A 20,167-nucleotide genomic window follows, 5' to 3' on the forward strand; every position below is an offset into this window, starting at 1 on the left:
CCACACTAGCAGTTGTATCTCAGTCAACAGGAATGTCTAGAGGTAATATTGGCATGTCTACAGATAACCTGTCTAGCTGTGTTTTAAATCAAGAGGAGGCATGGTGGTGGGGTGTGTTGATTCTGGAGCTGGAAGGCCTAGGTTTCACCACCTAATTATTATGGATGTTTGGGCAAGTTACCCTATTTCTTTGTGCTTCCATTTTCATTGTATTTTTAGGATTTTTAATTTGTAATCTAGGGATTTTGACGAGATAGTAGTGGGGAAGGTAACAAGACCATCTGTGCTCCAGGGTTGTCATGAGTATTAGGTAACACATAAGTAAATGATTCATTTGTGTTCTGGTACTATACACACATACCTGCATTAGTAGAATTACTAATCTACGCTAAAGCTTCTCTTGGTGTTTGTAAAAGTCTTTTAGATAACTTGATCTTAAAATACTTGAAGTTATTTAATAGAAGGATTTCTTATAATGGTAATTTAATAGCACTTACCTCCCATTTTTCTCTTAAGTTCATCTTGACCATGTGCATATTGTCTTTGGCCAGGCTGGGTACTCAATCTTCCCTTTTATCTTAGTTTGACACATTTTAAAAAGTTGCTCCCTACAATTTATTTCTTTGATATTTGTATCACTATAGGGTTAGAGTTTTAAGAACAAGATCTCTTGAGCCAGACCATGTGGATTTTAATTCTGGCTCCTTCATTTATACTTTCTTTGACAAGAAGCAAGTTACAAAAACCTCTGTGCCTCAGTTTCCTCCTCTATAAATCAGCATGATAATAGCATATGCTTTATATAGTTATGAGGTTTAAATGATTCAGTATAAACAAAGTTGTAAGAAAAATGCCTGGTATATAAAGGTTTGCTATAAAGTTAAATGAGTCATCTTTGTGAATGATGGATCCATCATTTCAATAACGCTCTGGGAATAAAGATAAAGTCACTGTCATGCTACATTTAAACTAATTTATGGAAGTAGCAGATATAAAAGACTTGAGATATTTTGGAATTATGTCCTCAATGGAGAGAAAAGGCTTATTTGGGTAGTTATTCTGAATGATAATGTTGGGGATATACACTTAGACCAAAAGCCCTAGGTCTTTCAAAAAGTAAAGAATTGGTACATTGATTTCAAGAGAACTAATCATAGGCAAAATCTGTCTGAGATGAAATTGTTTTTGCAGATTCCCTTATTTCTCCTTAGAGTATGTTCAAATGGCTTATTTGCTGAACTACTAATTTAAGGGCGGGGGCAAACTCAAACTAATTTTTCTTCTGGTCATTCTTTAACTGACAGGCACTCCTTATGTTTTCTTGTTTATTTGTTTTTTTGTTTCTGACTTTATTATTTTCCTAGAGTATCTACCATTTTACTAAAGAAAAAAAATAGCAATAATGTTGAAATGATTAGCATGAAGCACAAAGAAGGAAATAAAAAAAGAACTAGGGAAAAATCTTCCTCCAGTGTCCTCCTTCATCGTAATTTTTCCCATGATTGAATTATTTTGCTAAATTGTCACTTCATTTGTTCCCTTTTTCTTTGTTTGCCGGTCTTATATCCTTGTCTTTCACCCTGTGCTCTTGGAATAAAATAGTAAACAATTTCGAGGTCTGGGAGTGCCTGTCATTCAACGTTACCTACTATAAAACTGAGAAAACAGGTTCAGAGTGACTTTGTGACCAACTCAAGTTTATACTTGTTGCTGGTTGCAGAACCAATCCTAGTATTTGGGTTTCCACACTCTCAGATTCCATTTTGCTTCTGGCCACTCACATTCTCCTTCTCAGGCTCATTGGTTTTTTTTAATCTATTTTTTATTATGGTTTTTGTTGTCTTTTTCAGTGCTTTTTTTTTAATCTTTATTTTTCTATCCACCAATCTCTATGAAAGAGTGACACTGATGAATTCAATCTTAAATAGAAGACGCAGTTACGAAAATTGAACAAAGATGACAAAAATATAGACATTTTTCTATTTTTCTGTTCAGTCCTTCATTCACCATTGATTTATTCCTAAAACTTGTGGGAGGGATGGCTTCAATCTGCAGTTGTCTCAAAATGACAACACTTTCTTTAGTTTGGAAAACCCATGAATATGTCTGTTGCTACTTCTACCCATGAAAGAACAATGCGGCAAGGTGACTGTTCAACTATATTTTATTTTAAAGGAAGTATTAAATTCATCAAGAAGAGCTTCAAGCTATGCATCACTTCAACCAAATATAACTGATTTTTTAAAGAATTGAACAAGTGGAGATAATATATCAGACCAATGATTAAAAAATTCAGAGATACACACACACACAACATAATGAGCTTTCTAAGTAGAGTAAGGTTAAATCATAGGCCTATTTTATTATCAAAAACCTTTAATAAGATAAACACTTCTAGTATAGAGAGTAATTTGGTTCAGTAATCTTAGGAAATATATAATGTATGAATTAGTTTATCAGGATAGAGTCATGAGCTTTTAGCTTATTTTTTAGTGCAGGGAAAAAAAAACTTATTTAATTAGGATTTAAATTTAACAAAAGCAGAGAATTTGGGGCATTTATGATTCACTATTAGCATCCCCAGTCCTAATAAAAGCACAGGATGTGAATTTTCAGAGAGTAGGGGGTTCCTTACCTCAGAATTTCCAGCCAATTATTTCCGGTAGCACATTTTTACTAGAATCTCCTTGACAGTGATTTGCATAAAGTTTATATGTAATATACATCTATTAATTGACCTCTGGTAATTTTAGACCTCCTATTGTGAGCAGTTTTAAAGAAACCCCTTGGGCCCTTCTGGATAGAGTTTCTTTAGATCTCTAACTTGCTTTTCTATGTTGATCATTTTGCTGATGAGAGAAGTAACTATGATTCAAATGCCTAGTTACATAGCAAAAGACTTATGGTCGCAATTTATAATTTCTCCATATGAGATTGAAATAGTGTGTAATAAACCACACAACAGATCGCAAATGTTCAAATTTCAACCACAAGTCACTTATAAGTTCATATTCCTATATTTAGAATAATATTTCAAAGACAGTGGTACCCTATGCACTTTCCCCATCTGTACTCAGAACTCAAACATACACAAAATATCCCTGACATTCTTCTCTTTGAGATTAACGGTGCTTTTATAACTGTTTCAATTAATAGCTTATCTATTAGACTCCAAATAACTCGGGAGCACTGCATTTTCATACTAGAAATCAGGAAAGGACTCTAAAGTAGAATATAATCCATTAGTGGCTCTTTAAAACCTCATAGTAACATTCTTCTCCAGATTTTCTTGCCACCACAGGTTTTTAACATTTCTGAACTGCACTACAATCCATTTTAGTGTATATACCAATCATGGAGTTTTTCACATATGCTGCAATTTTTTTTTTCCTTAGGCAAATGGTGAAGTGTTTGAAACCTCTGGCTTATGTAATAGTTCTTTTTCAGCCTTTACACCACTTACTTAGTGCATGACGTATGAATTGTTTAATGGCTTTTTGAAAATGTACCATATTGGGCTAAAAGTTACCTTAGGAACCACACACTCACTCACAAAACGTTTGTGTGTCTATTCCTCACAGTGTTAAAGAGTTGGTCTGTGGAGTTAAAGATAACTATTCTGACATTTTTATTTGTGTGACCTTGAGCCAGTTTCTGAACATTTTTCTATCTCCATTTCACATCATTTAACATGGAGATAATTTAATTCTTTCAAGAACCAATAGGAAGGTTTTATTCTTGTATTAAATGTAAGGTTGTTAGAACCATAAATATCTTACATGATAAAACACATTTGTCTGTGACCATGATGGTGGTGATGATGAGGATGTCAGACTGAACATCTAGAAAAAATTGTCCTTCTTGAAATTTGTCTAGAAATGAGACCAAAATGGAGACCATAAAGGGCAATGCAACATGATAAGCTAGGGTTTTGCAGGATGAAATAGAAATCTGGGAGAAGGATATACCTATGCTTATCTAGGGAAATCTGTACACGCCTCTCAGATGAGGGAACATTAAAGAAATTTTTTAAAAGATTAGCAATTTGGTAAGTGGACAGACTGTTAGTTCTTATAAACCTGGGTCACCGCATTCAACCAGAACTGCAGGTGCCAAGTAGGGAGGCTTGGGAGAACATGAAATATTCTGACATCCAATAAAGTCAGTATCACAGGGGCATATTCTGAGAAAGGGTGTTCTAGGAAATTACACTGAAGTAGGTTGGGGACAAGATAATGATACTAGTAAAAATAACAAAAGCTATAATAAGGACATAGCTGTCATTGGCTAGTTACCATTGTCAAACACTACGCTAAGTACTAGGATACATAAATTCATTCAATTCTGACAATAACCCAGTGAAATAGGTACTTTATTATCCCCATCTTACAAAAGGGAAAACCACTGCTAATTGAGACTTGATATGTTCAAATTCACACAACTTGAAGTAACAGATCCATTTTTGAACCCAAGCAATTTGGTTGTGATACAAAAAAAAAAAAAAAAAAGATTCTTTTCATTTCAATTCCAGTGTAGTTAACATACAGTGTTATATTAGTTTCAGGTACACAATGTGGCGATTCAACAATTGCATACACCATCCAGTGCTCATCATTACAGGTGCATTCCTTAATCCTCACCACGTTTCATCCTCTCATCCACCTCCCCTCTGGTAACCATCATTGTGTTCTCTGTAGTTTAGAGTCTGCTTCTCAGTTTCTTTCTCCCTTTGCTCATTTGTTTTGTTTCTTAAAGTCCGCATATGACTGAAATGACACGGTATTTATCTTTCTCTGACTTATTTTGTTTAGCATTACACTCTCTAGGTCCAAACATGTTTCAGATGGCAAGATTTAATTCCTTTATATATACATAAAAAACACACCACTTCTTTATCCATTCATGTATTGACGGACACTTGGGCCATTTCCATAGTTTGGTTATTGTAAATAACACTGCAATAAACATAAGGGATACATGTATCCCTTTGAATTAGTGTTTTTGTATTTTTTCTTGACAAATATCGGTACGATTCCTGGATCATAGGGTATTTCTATTTTCAGCTTTTTGAGGAACATCCATACTCTATTTTCCAGTGACTACACCAGTTTGCATTCCCATCAACAGTGCAAAAGGGTTCCTTTTTCTCCATATCCTCACCAACTCTTGTTTCTTGTGTCTTGTGTTTTTGATTTTAGCCATCCTGGCAGATGTAAGGTGATATGGTAGTTCTGATTTGCATTTTTCTAATGAGTGATATTGAGCGTCTTTTCATGTGTCTGTTGGTCATCTGTATGTCTTCTTTGGAAAACTGTTCATGTCTTCCAGTTTTTTAATTGGATTATTTGGTTTTCGGTATTGAGTTGTATCAGTTCTTCACATATTTTGGATACCAACCCTTTATTGGATATATCATTTGCAAATAACTTCTCCCACTCAGGTTGCCTTTTAGTCTTGTTGACTGTTTTGTGTAGAAGGTTTTTATTTTGCTGTAGTCCCAATAATTTATTTGAGCTTTCATTTCCCTTGCCTCAGTAAGCCTACCTAGAAAAAATGTTGCTGTGGATGATGTCAGAGACATTACTGCCTGTACTCTTTTCTAAGATGTTTATGGTTTCAGGTCTCACAGTTAGGTCTTTAATCCCTTTTGAGTTTATTTCTGTGTATGGTATAAAAAAGTGGCCCAGTTTCCTTCTTTTGCATGTACCTGACCAGTTTTCTCAACACAGTTTGCTGAACATACTGTCTTTGTTTCATTCGATATTCTTGCATTCTTTGTCAAAGATTAATTGACGTGTAATTGTGAGTTTATTTCTGGATTTTCTATACTGTTCAATTGTTCTATGTGTCTTTTTGTGTGCCAGCACCACACTGTTTTGATTACTACAGCTTTGTAATATAAGTGGAAGTCTGGAATTGTGATACCTCCAGCTTTGTTTTTCAAGATTGCTTTGGCTATTTGAGGGTCTTTTGTGGTTCCATACAAGTTTTAGGATTGATTGTTTTAGCTCTGTGAAAAATGCTCTTGGTATTTTGGTGTAGGGATCACAGTAAACGTGTAGATTGCTTTGGGTAGTATAGGTATTTTAACAATATTTGTTCTGCTCCATTATCATGGAATGCCTTTCCATTTGTGTCCTCTTCAACTTCTTTCATCAGTGTTTTATAGTTTTCAGAGTGCAGGTCTTTCACCTCTTTGGTTAGGTTTATTTACTCCCAGGTATCTTATTTTTGTTACGACTGTAAATGAGATGGTTTTCTTAATTTCTATTTTTGTTGCTTCATTATTAGTGTGTAGAGATGCAACATATTTCTGCACATTGACTTTTATATCCTGTGACTTTACTGAATTCATTTATCAACTCTAGTAGTTTTTTGGTGGAGTTCTTAGGATTTTCTATATATAGTGTTGTCATCTGCAAATAGTTTTATTTCTTCCTTACCAATTTGGATGCCTTTTATTCATTTTTTTTATGTTGTCTAATTGCTGTGGCTGTGACTTCTAGTACTATGTTGAATGAAAGTGGTGAGAGTGGACATCCTTGTGTTGTTTCTGACTTGAGAGGGAAAGTTCTCAGTTTTCCCCATGGAGTATGATGTTGGCTGTGGGTTTTCATATAAGACCTTTATTAGGTTGCAGTATGTTCCCCTTAAACCTACTTTGTTGAGGGTTTTTATCATGAATGGATGTTGACCTTTGTCAAATGTTTATTCTGCATCTATTGACATGATCATATGATTTTTATTCTTTCTCTTATTGATGTATCACATCAGTTTTGTGAATATTGAACCACACTTGGATTTGTGGAATAAATCCCACTTGATCATGATGAATGACAGTTTTAATGTATTACTGGATTCTGTCTGTTAATATTTTATTGAGGATTTTTGCATCTATGTTTATCAAGGATATTGGCCTGTAGTTCTCTTTCTTAGTGGTATCTTTGTTTTTGGTAGCAGGATGATACTTTCACTTCCTAGAATGAATTGGAAGTTTTTCTATTTTTTGGGAATAGTGTGAGAAGAATAGGTATTATTCTTCTTTAAATGTTTGATAGAATTCAGCTGTGGAGTCATCTGGTTCTGGACTTTTGTTTGTTGGGAGTTTTTTTTTTTTTTAATTGAGTCAATCTCCTTGCTCATAATCAGTTCAAATTTTCAATTTTATCCTGCTTCAGTTTTGGTAGGTTATATGTTTCTAGGAATTTATCCATTTCTTTGAGGTTGCCTAATTTGTTGACATATAATTTTGCACAATATTCTTTTACGATTGTATTCCTGTGATGTTGGTTTTTATTTCCCTTCTTTCATTTGTGATTTTGTTTGAGTCCTTTCTCTTTTAATGAATCTGGCTATATAGGTTTATCATTTTGTTGATGTTTTCAAAGAAACCATTCCTAGTGTCATTGACTTGTTCTATAGTTTCTATATTTATTTCTGCTTTAATCTTTATCATTTCCTTTCTTCTGGTTTTTGGTTTTGTTTCTTACTCTAACTCTTTACGTTTAAGGTTATATTATTTATTTGATACTTTGCTTCTTGATGTAGGCTTGTTTTGCCATAAACTTCCCTTTTAGAAGCACTTTTGCTGCATCCCAAACATTTTGGACTGTTGGTTTAATTTTCATTTGTTTCCATGTATTTTTTTATTTCTTTGCTTTCTTGTTGACCCACTCGTTGTTTAGTAGCCTGCTATTTAACTTCCATGAATTTATGATCTTTCTAGGTTTTTTTCTTGTGATTGATTTCTAGTTTGACAGTGTTTTGGTCAGAAAGGATGCATGGTATAACTTCAGGCTTTTTGAATTTATTGAGTCTTGTTTTGTGGCCCAATATGTGCTTTATTCTGGAGAATGTTCCACATGCATTTGAAAAGAACATGTATTCTGTTTTAGGATGGAGTGTTCTGAATTGATCTGTTCTATCTGGTCCAGCATGTCATTCAGAGCCATTGTTTCCTTGATTTCCTGTTTGGATGATCTGTCTGCTGATGTAAGTGGGGTATTAAAGTCTCATACTATTATTTTGTTGCTATTGATTAGTTTATTTATGTTTGTTATTAAGTGCTTTATGTATTTGGGTGTTTCACGTTGGGTGCATAAGTATTTACAATTGTTATATCTTCTTGTTGGATTTTTTTATTATTTTATTATTTTATTATTTATTATTTTATTATTTTATTATTACATGGTGTCCTTTGTGACTTTTTATAGCCTGTTTTTTATAGTCTGTTTTGTCTGACAGAAGTATTGCCACCACCCCCCTTTTTTGACATTCATTTGCATGATAAATGTTTCTCCATCCCCCCCACTTTCAATCTGCAGGTGTCTTTAGGTCTGAAATGAGTCTCTTGTGGCAGCATTTAGATGGACTTTTTTTTTTTTTTTCTAATCTGATCTGTCACCCAAGGTCTTTTAATGGATCATTTAGTCCATTTGCCTTCAAGGTAATAATTGATATGTATTTATTGCCATGTTGTTATTTGTTTTGTGGCTGTTTTGTAGTTTTCCTCTGATCTTTTCTTTTGTTCTCTTTCATGGTGTGTTGACTTTCTTTAATGATTTCTTGATATGATTCCTTACTTTTTGTACTTTGCATATCTATTACTGGTTTTTGATTTGAGGTCACCACTCTGTATCTAAATATATATATCTTCTGCATATTATAGCAATCTATATTAAGCTGATAATTGCTTACTTTTGAACTCATTCTTTACTTCCCCCCACTACCCAGGTTCCAGATATTTAGTGTCATATTTTACATCCTTTTATTTTGTGCTTCTCTTGACTGATTCTTAGAGGTATAGGGTTTTTTTTTCTTTTTTTCTTTTTTGCTTTTGTGATTCCTATTTTTCTTACTTAAGGCTTTTGTTTTCAACTCAAGAGTCCCTCTTAGTATTTCTTTTATGGATGGTTTAGTGGTCATGAATTCTTTTAACTTTATTTTTTCTGGGAAAGTTTTTATCCAGCAAGGCTACCATTCAGAAAAGAAAAATATAGAGTATTCTTGGCTGCAGATTTTTCCCTTTCAACAGTTTGAATATGTTGTGCTATTCCATTCTGACCTGCAAAATTTATGCTGAAAAATCAGCTGATAGCCTTATGGGGTTTCCTTTGTATGTAACTCTTCTCTTACAACCTTTAAGATTCTTTATCACTATTTTTTTTTTTTTTTTTTTTTACCATTTTATCTTAGTGTGGATCTCCTTGGGTTGAATTTGTTGAGGGATCTCTGTGTCTTCTGAATCTGGATGTGTTTCCTTCCCCAGTTTCAGGAAGATTTCAGTTATTATTTATTCAAATATATTTTCTATTACCCTCAAAACAAAGATACTTAAATAGAGTAGGAAGTCTATGCTATATAGTTTCTAAGTAAAATATTTTGCTGAAAATTCTGTTAAAAATAACAAGTATTTTAAGTCCGTATTTGGGATCTTGAGTTTCAGCCTTTGGTTAGCCCCTTAGAGTGGTATCACTTTATGCAATTATAAACCTTGAACACATAACTAACATAATTAATAAAACTTGGGAATTATAGGGCGATTAAAGAAGGAAGAATACCTTGCCTCATTTTTCATAGCAGGGAATCACTAAATACTAGACATAAAATATGAATATAAAAATATATATTGTAAAAGTTGTAATAGGTTTTTCATAATCCTTTCTATAATATTATATAGCTATGACACCAATCCATATGCATTTTTCTCAAGAAATATTTGTAATATTTCTTTCAGTTTCCAGTTTCTCTTTAACTTATTTCTTTGGTAATTGAAATTAAATTTGATAATTTTATAATAGCTTGAAATGTATAGTCACAATGTTCTGCAATGTTTCCAATCATTAATGTGTTTATTTATTTGTCTTTTTTATAAGGAAACCTATCTGGAGTTGTTTTTGCAACTGAAAACATTTTGAAAGACTCGTATTGTTATTGGCATGCCTTTTTTTATTTTGTGGTCTTTGAAGATTTTACGTTGCATTATTTGTATGGTTAATATGTATAACTTAACATAGAATACATTTATTTAAGACTTCCAGTGTGGACATTGGGTAACAACAACAACAACAACCGTATAGTCACTATAACCTACTTTGAAGCTCCACTTGCTAGTGAGAGTGGCTCTTCCTGTGCTAGCAGCTCTGTTTTTCGGAGGCCCAGCAAGGCGATCGAGCTTGGACAGCTGCAGCAAACCAGAGGCAGGCAGGTACAGACCTGAGGATTCATTCTTCAGCTCATTCTTACTCTGACTCCAAACCCTGAACAAAATCTAGCATTGTCACTGTCAACTCCTAGCACATCCTCAGGGCTCTACCTCTGTCTGCACTTGTAGATTCTGTCTTCTTTGGAGATTAATCCCCACTAGGTGCAGAGCTCTCTGGTTCATGACCACACCCCATCCAGGGCCTCCCTCTGTAAGGAGTTCTCATTCAACACTAACATTAGGCTCTGTCTCAATTTATTCTTTGCAGGTTGCTTCAGGGGTCTGGTTACTCCACGCAGGGGACAGCTGAGTATTGAAGACTTTAGGGGAGAAAGGGTAGCTTTTGTTTTCATACCTGGTAACATCTGTGTCTTTCTTGATGGTGTCTGCCTCAGGGTGGCAGAACTGATTAGGTGCACTGTTCCCTAATAGTAACTGTAAGAAAGAGTTTCAGAACTTTTGAGGCTTTCTTTTTTCTATTCCTATCTCTGAATGTCTGAGTTTTACAATGATAGTGGCATGATGATTAAAACCAAAACCAGCAGGGGGACTATCCATTATTTCTTTCCTCTGAATCCCTGGGTCATGGGAATACTTAGAAGTAGTGTGCTACTTGCAAGGCACTAGAGCTTTGGGGTAGGATAAGAAATTCTCCAGCTCAATAAACTTGCTGCGATTAAAATTTTCTGCAGCGTAAGTGACCTTGCTAAATTGATCTGCAACATGACTTCAAAGGCTTTAGGGACAAAAATGAGAATGAACTAACCTCACAAAACCATACCAAATTCCTCCCAGCATTCTATAGGATAGAAATGTCTTACATTTTTTGTTTAAACAAAGTATCTACTTTAGCTGAACCAAGTTTATAGAGGAAGGCTACCAGGATATATTCTATGTACACAGACTTGCCCTTAAGACCTCCTATCCAATGGGACAGAGAATCAGAAAATTAAAATCCAGGGAGGTAATAGCAACAATGAAAGAGTTGAGAACGACTGGGAAGAGCCTCCTGACGAAGACTACAGGGTCAGGGAGTAGTTGTCCCAGGAGAGCTGATGTCTCAGCAGGTGCTTAAAGCTTCTGTGGGAATGAGCCATGTAAAGGCTAATGAAATTTTCAGCGAGGAGACCATGTTTAAACGTTTCAGAATTGTTGTCAATAAAAGTGCTACCTCTTTTTTCTTGAGCTTTTCGCCTCCCTGAGGCAATTACAGAAGCAAAATTTCCTGCATAAAAAGGAATCAACGGGCTGGTTTGCAACTTGGCTGGATTCTCAGGAAACTGGCAGCCAAACCTAGGGATAGAGGAACTCTCCAAGGACTGGGAGGGAAAGATAACCAGGCCCTGGGCTATCTCAAGATGCCTATTTGTTCCCTCACCATAGAACAAAAACAAAAATCAACCAAACAAACAAAACTCCAAAAACAAAACAAAAAAAATTGCCATTGAGCTGAGAGCTGGGTCCCGTATCAAAGAATCTCTCCCCAGAGCTGCAGAGTTGCTGAGTGAAGTTGCTGGGTTATCAGTGCTGTGAACAAATGGTGTCAGCCTTGACATTTTCTTGCTGGCAGAGACAGAACACCCCTGAGGAAAAGACACTGATCTTAGTTTTGTTTATTCAATTGGGAGCGATGTCTTGCCATGTTTTGATAAATGTGTTTATAAAGTGAAAGGGATATGCTTACTGTGCTGCTTCTGCTGATTATAGTGGTGGCCGTACTGTCTGAATTTCAGAGCGAGTCCCGAGTGATGCATATTTAAAACCGAAACCATCAGGTAACAATTACCGTGGCCAATGCCTATTAAGATATGTCTAGTGATACCTCTCAAACCTTCTCTGCCCATTAGGCCAGGCTGTATTTGTATAGGATTTTAAGAAAGACACCCTTTTCCCTGTAATAGCTGGTCATTGATGTATGAAATTCCCTTAAGTGAGATAAACTTTTTATTGTGCGGGCTGCCGCTGAGGCTCAAAATGCAAATCGTCCAATGGAGATGAAGCTTTTGATTTTAATACTTTCCTGGGAGTGAATTTAATGAAATCTTATCTTTGAAGAGCAAATTTTAAAATGTGTATAAGGACTAGAGGTGCTTGTGTATATGAATGTGTGTGGGGGGTGGGGTGTAAGAGAGGAAAAGGAAGAGGAATGGAGAGAGAGGTGCCCAGCTGCAGCAGTAGAAAGGTGGAGAGGGGTTTACTGGGGATGGGGCGGGGGAAGACCAAGACTTAATCATGACTGAAGATCCTCCAAGATCCTCCAATCGACCTGTGTTGGACACATGCCGTGTTGCCATTCTGCGTTTTAAATGAGGTAATATTTAAAAAGATCAAATATACAAATAGCCTCCGTCACAGTGGGGTTTCTTGGAGACTAGGGCAAATTCTGCGTATGGATGAAGTTGTTGCCAGCACACATACTGGTCTTGAGCAATACTGTCCTACTGACCTAGAAGGCCTACAAGACCCTCTTTTGGGGAGTGTTCATAGTAAATTGGAGTCAACAGAGTTTACAGAGAGGATGAGGGGAGATCATGGAGGTCCTTAGAAGTGGAAAACAAGATGGGACAAATTCCAAGAGGGGAAAGGGCTCACTTAAAAATGAAATTTCCTACAGTCATCGCTTTGAACACTGTTTGTTTGTTTTTTTGACATCATTAAACGGGTAGGCTGCTGAAGCCTTGAGGCCTTATGGAAATTCTACTGGCTCTCTAGTCAGGTGAACCTAGATTTAAATCTGGGTGTTGACACTTAATATTTTTGTGACCTCGAACATCTAAAGCTATCTAAGCCTCAATTTCTTTGCTTTTAAAATAAAAATAATACTATCTAGATCCTCAGATTTGCCATAAAGTATAGGAAGAAATAGATGTGATTATTGTTGTCATCAGACAAAAATTCATCAGGAAATGTCTGTAGACTTCCAGAAGTGTTTCTGAGTGCTGCTAAGTTAGAAGCACGGAAAAAGTAGTAATTAATTTGTTTGAAGCGTTTTTTTTTCTTTTGAAGTTTATTTATTTTGAGAGAGAGCCCATATTAGGGGGAAGGGGCCCAGGGAGAAGGAGAGAGAGAACCCCAAGCAGGATCCACCCTGCTAGCATATGAGCCCGATGCAGGGCTCAGACTCACAAACCCAGAGATCATGACCTAAACCAGGATCAGGAGTCAGACACTTAACCCACTGAGCCACCCAGGCACCTCTGGAAAGTATTGATGCATTGCTCTTGAGAGCTATCAGAGTAAAAGCTTTAAATTCTTGTCCTGTTGAGCCAGATAGGCTAATGTGAGTCCTGATACCACCACCCCAAGTTTAACTTCTTTGTGCCTGTATTTTTTTTTTTTTTACATAAAATTGCTAACACCTACCTACTGTGAAGATTAAGTAAGGTGATACTTGTCCCTGGCACAGAGTAGGCACTACAGAGTTTCATTATTAATAATGCTGAGCTGTATGTCCTGTGGCTTTTTAAGAGTAAACTGCAAAAAAAAAAAAAAAAAAAAAAAAAATGTTAAGAGGTAAAGTGTCCAGTAGCAAGCACTCCAGAGCTGAGATCTTTGTTTATAGATAGGGTTATTTATAATCTCTAAGTTTCAGTTTCCTTATCTGTAAAATGGGCACACTAACAAATGATGTGTGCTTTGGGAATATGACAGGTTGAAGGAAACTGTCAGGGGGCAAAGAAGTGAGACAAGAATGGGAAGGGAAGGCACTGATCAATGGAGAATTATCACCTAGGTAACCCTGTGGGCCACTGAAGCTTAATTTCACTGGGGGAATTCTGTGTCAGACGGAATCAAGGAGTCCGGAAAGGAGTTGGAACATCAACTTGTGTGAGCTGTTGCTTAAGGTTGTTCCTGGAGTCCTTGATTCCTCTGCTCTTACAGCCTGCCGGGTAGGTAGCAGAGCCAGTTCCAGAGCCCTGAGACAATCCTTGGGCAATGAAAGGCAGGTGATAGTTGTTGGAAGCTGGGCACTGATGCCAACAGAGAGGAAATGTGGGTGGGAATGACTGCCACACATAGAATTTCTTCCTATTCTCTCCACAAGCTAGAAAAGGCATATGTAATGAATCATATACAATTAATTTATCTGTTTGCATACTTATTACAAATATTTGCCCAATTTTAGAGGATACTTCATTTATAAGCATCTATTTTTTTCTAGTGATCCACTACTAAAATCTCCCTCACATGTAAAGGGAGGGATTGGAAGATAGTAATTTCAAGGTGTTAGTTTCAGGGTATATAGGTAAGGCAGTAGATTCCAGTATGATATGCACCTTGGGCTCCAGGAAACAAACAAACAAACAAAAAAATGGGATAAAAATTGTTTCTCTAATCACTTTGTAAAATAACTAGACCTGCCTTATATACTTTCCTTGTAGGCTGTTTAGTGCAATCTTTGTATTTGTTTGCTTGTTTATATACAGGTATGTTTGCAGTATTTTAGGGGATATTTATCATTTCAATTCAAGAATCTTGATTAATAGGAAGATAGACCCAGGAGAGAACTAGATATATATTGGTTTTAATGCTGAATTTCGTAGAATATTTGTAATACAATATAACTGACAAATATTGGCCTTTGAGGAGGAGCTGGGAATAAGTATTAATGATTAATTTCCCTTTTTTCATAAAAGGAAGTCAATATCTACTGATCAAGATGGAAGTGTGTGAAAACCCGTATGCAAACACCTACCAAAAAGCAATGATCCCCATAAATTTAATATTTTTTTACATCAGACTTTTTTTAGAGAATCAATCATAAAATAAGGCCAATGAACCAACTCTATTCTGTCTTTTTTTGTAAATAGTCTTATTGGAACATTTACTGCACCCATTTTTCTTTGTATTGTAGTGCCTTTGGCACTACAATGGCGGATTAACTAGTTTTGATAGACTATAAGTAGCTTGAAAAGCTGAAAATAATTCCTCTCTGGTCCTCTGCAGAACCCTGTTGAGGGAGAATCGTTTAGGAAGTACTCTCACTGACAAGGAAAAACTCCTGGTTCTCTTCTCAACACTCTCAATACTGCTGGTCACCAAATTGTAGACTTTTTCCGCTACACAACTGGCTGTCCTATAATTTAACTCCATTCTGACACTCTCTGCCTGAAGATACCAGGAACCAAAACTAAGTGTTTTAACCAAAGATGACACTATAGCTCTTATGACACTTGGACTTTATTACAAGGGTTTTAGGAGCTCTGGAATGAGGAGGATAACCAAATACATAGTTATTCTTAGAAATCGCAGTATCATAACATTTACCAAGAATTACCAAATTTGCAGTCTAGTTTCACTTCAGTTGAATTTTTATTTTGCTATGCTTAAATAAATAACATGCTTTCAACATAAAAAGAAATATAAAATTGCAAGGATACATTGGATGATCTTATATATATTAGACCTGCTTGCTTTAAAGAAAATGAGTGTGTGTGATTTTTTTTTTTTTAGTGAGACCAGTCAAATGAATTGGACAACATACTGGATTTGGGCTCTTCCTACCTACTTCTGCCCTTTGTTTTCCTGGTAGTAACAGCTTATATGACATTGGTGGCTAAGCTACTGTAGGTAATGTTGGTACAGAAGACCTCTCTTCACAGCTGATCTTCTATTTACTTCCTCTATTTTTCTCAGTAAGTTTGAAGACTATTTTCCAAGTATGAAGAAATAAAACCTAGAATTCTTATTTGAAATCTTAATTCTAGGCATTGTCTCAAGATAAATCTGACGCTTCCTGAAGAGCCCATTGAATTCTGCCCCTAAAATAATATGGCCTGGACTGTTTCTAGGAGTCCAGAAAACTTGTTCAGGTGTTTTTCTTATTTTTTATTTTTATGTAGTTACTTATTGAAACTGACAAGATTCAATACAGGCATACCTGGTTCCAGACCACTGCAGTAAAACAATTCAAATGAACATTTGGGGAGCACCCAGGTGGGTCAGTCAGATAAGTGCCTGACCCTTGATTTCGGCTCAGGTCATGATCTCACGGTTCATGAGTTTGAGCCCCGCATCAGTCTTTGCGCTGACAGGGTGGATCCTGCTTGGGATTCTCTCTCTCCCTCTCTCTCTCTGCCCCTCCCCCACTTGTGCATGCGTTCTCTCAAAATAAACATTAAAAAAATGAACATTGTGGCTTCCCAGTACCTTTAAAAGCTACATTTACACCAAACTGTAGTCTATTAAGTGTGCAATAGCATTATGTCTAAAAAAAAAAAATACAGACCTTAATTAAAAAGTACTTTATTGCTAAAAAATGGTAGCCATTTTCTGAGTTTTTAGCAAGTCGTGATCAAAGATCACCATAACAGATATAATGAAAAAGGTTGAAATACTGTGAGACGTATTAAAATGTGACACAGGCACCAAATGAGAAAATAGCGTTGGAAGAAGTGGGCACCAACAGACATGCTCAATGCAGGGTGGCCACAAAGCTTCCATTTGTAAAAATCGCAGTATCTGTGAGGTGTAATAAAGCATGATAAAACTAGATATGCCTGTATGTAGATTTATGTTACAGTTTTGAATGCTGCGGCACAGGGTTGGCAAGTGTGCTGGGAAGGGAAATTTTGTCTCTACCCTTCTAAGTTCTTTCGGCTGGTCTGCTAACTGACATAAGACAAATTATTGGGAGTAAAACAAATTTTAATTTTGTACATATCCAAGCTCTGCGACAGTCGGTGCTCTCAGACAGGCAGTGGAGACTCACATGCCCTCCTGAGCTAAGGAGACGTGGATAGGAGTCCAGGGTTTCAAAGGGAAGGAAGAGCATTCACGTGAAGACGGGAAGACCAAGTGTTTAGTACACAGGTATTTGTCAGGCCAGGCAGAGCCAGTATGATTCAGAGGAGATCGAACAAGCAGACCTTGCTAAGCTCCCCTTCTTTTACCACACCTAGCTCACACTCTTTACAGTTCTCTCTGGTGTAAGTTCCCTCCCTGGACCAGGCCTTCTATCTAAATTCTTATAGACACTGAAGGAGAAGGTAAAAAACTCTTGCTGAGTCTTTTGGGTCCTGATTGTCCTCAGCTCAAAATAACCCACATGCCAGAGTGGCACATTTTGGAGAGGCACATTGTGAACCCCTTCAGTGGGAAAATTTTACCAAAACTTTTTTTTTTATGTTTATTGTTTGAGAGGGAGAGAGAGACAAAGGATCCACAGCTGGCTCTGTGCTAAACAGCCAAGAGCCTGATGTGGGGCTCGAACTCTCAAACCACTGGATCATGACCTGAACTGAAGTCAGACGCTTAACCGACTGGACCACCCAGCCACCCCTAAGACTTTTTAAACTAAATGAAACACACTCACTTACCAAACTCCTTTTGTTTTATTCAATCATATTTGTGTATAGGCTTAGAAATAATGAGAAATACAGTGTTATAAACAAAAGCATAATACAGTTGAAGTTAAAATGTCTCAGCAACTAAGTGATTTAACAGATTTAGAAAGGAAATAGGTGCTTCAATGACTAAGCATATTCAGATATTAGAAACTGTTGCTGTCAGAGTACCTATGTCCTGTTGAAGGACCACAGAACAGGCCACCCTAAGACATGGCACTTTGGAATGTTTTATTTTGAACTGGATACTTGAAAAACGGCAGATACAAAAGGGACACGCTCCCCTGTACGGGGAGAAAAGAAACTTGCCGTTGGAGATGGGGAATAAAAGCCAAGAAAGTCTGTACAAACAGACCTTGTTAGAATAACTCCTGCTTGCCTTTAGCCTCAGGCATTTGAGTTCTTTCAATTTCCACTCTTATTTCAACCTACTAGACAAGGATTTAGGTTTGCCATTTGGCTTGTTTTTCATTTTCCTGGGGCAGGGGCGGAGGTGGCTCCCATGTACCTGTAAAAATCTGTATGCTTCTGTGAATGTAACTTGTGTCAACTTAATTTTCAGGCCCTACGATATTTCAGGCCCTGCTACGATGTTCTGTATTCAGAGTTGAAAAATGCAATTGTTAATCTGTGCAAATAGATGAAAAATAAAAACTTGGATTTAATATGTATTCCTTAATTTTCAATACACTAAATCATAGTGTAAGCAACACCTGACAGTTCTTATAATTATCAAAATTACATAAAAATTACCTGAAGGTAAACAAGTCCTTTCACCCTTAAGATATTAAATCTAGGGTTTCCAAAAGTATCTTAGAGGAGGAATGAAGCATGGAAATTGATAAATGGCTTCCTACTATAGACACTATATTTATATTCAAGTTGGACTAAAAAACAAACAAAAAACCTCTTAAAGAGAGCAAAGTGTTTTTAAGCATAAAAGGTGAATATTCTACTCTAGAACTATATACAAGCATATGGCTGTCCCATGATAATCTCCACTTAAAGACACAGTAACATTAAGACAACAAAGGTCTATAATGCTTCCTGATGACATTTTCCACTTAATGGTGGTGAAACAGTTGGTAGACAATGCGAATGTTACATTTGTGCTAATGTTATTGTGCTCGGAGGGTCACAGATACTTAACCACACAGGATGGAGCAGAAGAGATTCTGTTAAACAGACTAACCATCTGTAAAAGAATTGACATTAGAGATATATAAAGATCTAGTTGCAAAAGGTCAGATAATTTATATCTTTACTTCCCTTTTCCCTTATTTAATGAGGTAAAAGTTACATTAGGAAGAGCATAAAGCACAGTAATTTCAAGTATTGGGCTCAGTGAAGTTTTAAATATGTAAACACACATTTTACTAGGTGCAAGATCAAAACACCTTTATTTCCAACCCCCTAAAAAGTATCTCTTGTACTCTTTTGCATATCAATACTCCCTAAAGGAGCCACTCTTGTAGCTTCTATTGCCATAAGCTTATCATGAATCTTCTTGAAATTCACCTATATTGAATCCTGTGGAATCTTGTGTATCTGGCTTATTTTGTTTAACGTAATATCTGTAAGTTATAGCTGTTGTGTTCTTGCATGTTGCAGTAGTTTATTTTGTTTTTGTTTGCTATTGTGTTATATAACATGTACTTCAGTTTACTTATCCATTCTATTTGTGAATATTTTTGTTTCAATTTTGGGATATTTAAAGCTGTGAACACTCTGGTGTATATATATATCTTTTGTTAGCAAATGTGTTCATTTCTCTTGAGTATGTATTTAGGATTAGAATTGCTTTAGTAAATACTGCCTGTTTTCTATGGTGGTTTTACTATCCTACACTGACACTAGTAATGTGGCAGAGTTCTAGAGCTTTGACAACACTTGGTATTTGCAGTCTTCCTTTTTTTTTTTTTTTTTTTTTAATTTTTAACGTTTATTTATTTTGAGAGAGTGAGAGAAAAAAGGAGAGAGAGAGTGACTGTAAGCAGGGGCGGGGCAGAGAAAGGGGGAGGCACAGAATCCAAAGCAGGCCAGGCTCTGAGCTGTCAGTACAGAGCCCGCTGATGCGGGGCTTGAATTGATGAACTGTGAGATCGTGACCTGAGCCAAAGTCGGAGGCTTAACCTACTGAGCCACCCAGACACCCTGGTATTCCCAGTCTTTTTAATTTTAGTCCTTCTACTGGTTGATTTTAATGTGTGTTTCCCCCATAAGTAAGGATGTTGAGTTCCTTGTTCATGATTATTAGCTATTTAGATGTGCTCTTTTTAAAGGGGATTTCAAGTGTTCTCGATTTTTTTAAGGTTTTTATACTTAAATTCACAATACTTGGGTTTCTTCCGATTACGTTTTTTAAAATTTCAGTTCAGTTTAATTTCTATTTAGTCGGAGGACGTTTAAAATGTATTTGATATTTAATATTTGCTTTATAATCCAGAATATGACCTATGTTATTAAATGGTTTACACACACTTAAGAAGAAAGCATATTCTGTGGTTCCTGGGTATAGTATTCAGAAAAGCAATTGCATTGGTTAACAGCTTTATTGAAATCTTCTCTATCTGTAATGATTTGTGTCTGCATCTATCATTTATGAAGGGAAGTTTAT

The sequence above is a fragment of the Panthera leo genome, chromosome B3 (assembly GCF_018350215.1).
Source record: "Panthera leo isolate Ple1 chromosome B3, P.leo_Ple1_pat1.1, whole genome shotgun sequence".
In the NCBI taxonomy this organism is placed as follows: domain Eukaryota; kingdom Metazoa; phylum Chordata; class Mammalia; order Carnivora; family Felidae; genus Panthera; species Panthera leo.